Source organism: Arachis hypogaea, chromosome 9 (assembly GCF_003086295.3).
Source record: "Arachis hypogaea cultivar Tifrunner chromosome 9, arahy.Tifrunner.gnm2.J5K5, whole genome shotgun sequence".
In the NCBI taxonomy this organism is placed as follows: Eukaryota; Viridiplantae; Streptophyta; class Magnoliopsida; order Fabales; family Fabaceae; genus Arachis; species Arachis hypogaea.
Window position 1 is genome coordinate 86,081,581 of NC_092044.1, and position 4,037 is coordinate 86,085,617.

The 4,037-nt window shown below is 27.2% G+C and overlaps 1 long non-coding RNA gene across 1 annotated transcript; it reads left to right on the plus strand.

Annotated features, from left to right (window-relative positions):
- Positions 1–736: 736 nt before the first annotated feature.
- On the plus strand, positions 737–2,594 carry LOC140175337 (uncharacterized). Its single transcript, XR_011865903.1, has 2 exons — positions 737–1,095; positions 2,271–2,594. It is a non-coding gene; the product is annotated as an uncharacterized lncRNA (long non-coding RNA).
- Positions 2,595–4,037: the final 1,443 nt, after the last annotated feature.

Here is a 4,037-nt window from a genome sequence, read left to right on the forward strand (position 1 = left end):
TCAAATCTTTCTGTTTTTCTTTGACATGTTTAAGAAGGGAAGTTACGTTAGTATGAGTCTCTTCCATTTTATATCAATTTTCGAGGGCGAAAATTTTTATAAGGTGGATAGGATGTAGCAACCCTCAATTTTAAAAAAATAAAATAAAATAAAATAAAATATAAATATAAATAAGTTATAATTTATTTTATAAAATTAGAATTCCTTATTTTAAAAAAAAATTATTATTTTTATTATTAGTAATTGAACTAATTTTATAATAATTTGAATTTAATCAAAACTATATTATTATTATTATTATTATTATTATTATTATTATTATTATTATTATTATAAACATTGGATATAATTTTCATGAATATTATATGTATTATAAGTTTATATAATTTTACTCCCTAGTATTATAAATTTACTGTTGTTATTATATTTATTACGTTACTATTATTATTACTATTATTACGTTTATTATTATTATTATTACATGATTATCATTACTATTACTAGTATTATTATTACTATTATTAATTATAAAACATGAAAGTGAAAGGCGGTTTATAATTTACATTAAGTTACATATATATTATTATCATCATTATATATGGGATTGTGTGTATATATATATCATAAGGCTTGTATAATAATAAAAAAAGCCAAGGCGGTGGCTTATAGGCTTCCTTAAGCCATATATATATATATATATATATATATATATATATATATATATATATATATATATATATATATATATATGTGTGTGGAAGAGCGTAAGAGAACGAGGAAAAAGAAAAAAAAAGGAAGAGCGTAGCCGAGAGAAAAAAAAAAGGAAACTTAAACCCCACCAAACTTCTGGCTTTGATTTTTTGAAATTCGTAACTCCAATCAAAAACTTAATCCGGTAAGAATATTCGTAACCTCCTCCTCTACACGTTGGTACCATTTTTTATTAGTGGAAGTTGACAGTGACGTAACTCCTCTTTCTTTTGAATTTGGCCAACGGGAGTTTTAGGAGGCATAAACGATTCTGGACATTTTCTTCTTCAATAGCTCAGTCAAAAAGCTTTTCCGGAGCTTTGAATATTTTGATTCCGTACGAAGGTATGGTTTTGGTTTCTCGTAGTTAATGTTTAATGTCACGTGAAAACTTAGGCTAGAAGACCTTAAGATAGGAATGAAATGAATGAATATTTGATGGATTGTGTATATGGTATAAAATGTGAGGTTTAGCTGTTGTCAATAATTTGCTGTTGAAGTTGGTCGATTTGAAAAAAGATTTAATATTGGTATTTGTTTGATTATGAAATAATTTGTTACTGGAAATGATTTGAGTGACTGAGAGGTGTTTGGTTTGATAGTTGGGACCCTTGAAGGGTGGCAGAAATTTGAGTCTTAGAGGAGATATTGCCAAAATTTCTTTAAGAATTGGAGTTTTGATTTGAGGTAATATTTTAAAAGGGAAAGAGATTATTATGTGGCTTGTGTATTTGAGACTATTTGTTGACCCTCTGTCGCAAGATGTGACCGGGCACTTTAACTCCCCGGATTCCCCATGGGCATGCATATATATATATATTGAATATTATATTGAGCTTGGAGTTCGTCTCCATGGAATACTATATTATTGAGCTTGGAGTTCGACTCCATGGAATACTATACTATTGAGCTTGGAGTGTAACTCCATGGAATATTATATTTGAGCTTGGAGTTTGACTCCATGGAATATTATTGAGCTTGGGGATGCGCGCACAGAGGGACTGTCCAATGGTTAACTACCAGGACTTGTCGGGTTGGCTGTATAACCGACAGATGAGACTCATCAGCCATAGGACAGGCATACATCATATGCATTTGTTTGTTTGCTTGAGTGTGCATTGTTTTGGTTTGCTTAACTATTTAATTCTGCTTATCCGCTACTTGTTCTACTTGCTGTAAATGCTTCTCTACCTGTGCTTTTCTTGCTTGAACTATATGTGTATGTTTTCTGAGAAATCCTTCTTGGCGAAGGTGTGAGGAGAGAGGATTGTTCCACCAATGATTCGGAGGATTAGAGGAGACAGAACGTGAATTATTAGGTTAAAGTTAGATTCAGAATTAGAACACCTTAGACAACTTACCTAATTTCTGGTTTAGTTGAATTCTTAAGCTGAAATCTGAGTGTCGAAGTTTTAGGAATGCCTCTGGCTTTCCCGAGACCTTTTATATTAACTATGCGGGCACCTTTACCATACTGAGAACCTCCGGTTCTCATCCCATACTATGTTGTTGTTTTTCAGATGTAGGTCGAGAGACACCTCATTGAGCATTTGGGTATCCTCCTTACGAGCGAAGAACTGTCTTTTGGATTGTCATATTTTGTTTTAGGCTATGTATATATGTTTATAGAATCTCCGCATGTATATTTTGTGTTTTGTCCCTCCTAGAGGTCGACTTGGAGATACAGGAGTTTATTTTGTGGTTTGAGTTTTATTTTGGGTTGTATATATACATAATTATATACTCTGGTCGGCCTTAGCTTCGCAGGTCGAGTCTGGAGCTTGCTATCTGAGTTTTGGAACTCTGATATGTATATATATGTGTTCAGTTATCTTTCGATTTTACCTGTCCGTTTTACGAATGTCCATGCGAGTGTGTCACGATTTTCTGTTTACCAATTTGTTTAGCTTGTTCTTCAAGGCTCCTAGATATGATTTCACCCAACTATATCTATGTAGATATCATTTTCTTTTAGAGGTCGTAATACCTTGCCACCTCTACTTTACGACTTAAGCGTAAGGCCCTGTGTGGTAGGGTGTTACAGGATGAAGTTGGGGAAAAAATTAATTCAGTCTCGTTATATATTTAATTTTTTTTAGTAATTAAATTTAATTAAATTGATTTAAATTTAACAAAATTCACTTATATAATATGTACGTAAAATTATGTCATTTTTTTATCATGTTTTTTTGTATGTATTTTTGTGCATCTCCTTTTTAATATTATTGTTATGTTTTCATTTTTTTTCTCTTTTTCTTCTTTATCTGATATTACAGTTATTTATTTATTTTTTGATTTTTTTTTGTTTTGTTCTTTCTAAGAGAATAAAATAAAAAAAATATTAAAAAATAGCAAAATATGTGAAAAAAAAGAAAAATTTTAAATTATATAGACTTTATTAGAATAAAAAAAACTGAAATTTTTTAACAACAATATAAATTTCTAATTTTTGACATTAAAATTTTGTTACAAAAATATCTTATTTAATGTTACAGTTTTTTTTATCTTTTTTATTCTTTTTTTTGTTGTTCTTTTTTTTTAAAAAATATTATTTCTCATATTAGACTTGAATAAACATGTATTGTATTATAATTTTATTTAATTGAATAAATATAAAATTTTCTTCTTTTTATTAATTTTATAGTATTATGTATTTTTTTATTTAATTTTTTTGTTTTAATTTTTATTAAGATAGTAAAACAATTTAGTTAGATTTGATTAAATATTTTACTTGGTTACGTTGTGGAGCTTTATTCAAATTAATTATGCTCTAAAGCTCTTAAATAGCAGGTAATTGTTGGATAGAGAAAAAATATTAATTAATTTAAAAATTTGATTAAAATTAAATTTTATAATAAATTATTAATGGTCAAAATTATGAATAAAGTTGAAGCATTTCAATTTGGACTTTTTTCTTTAGGAAAAATAATTTTTTATTCTTAATATTTGTAAAAAGAAAATTTAAAATATCCGTAACAATTAATTTTTTTAATTATAATTTTGATATTTTTAATTTATATCAAAATTACATCTAAACATTAATTTTATTTATAATATTAGATATAAAACTAAAAATATTTAGAATTAAATTGGACACAAATTAAAAATATTAAAAATAAATTTTAGCAAAATTAAATGTTAGAAATAGTTTTAACAAAAATTTGTAAATATTAAAAAAATAGTATATTTTATCCCTTTTCTTTGGTATAATGAATGTCTTATCCATTAATCATAACAAAGTACTACTTACTAGCATTTTTTTCCATTCACATTTACCAAGAGCGTCA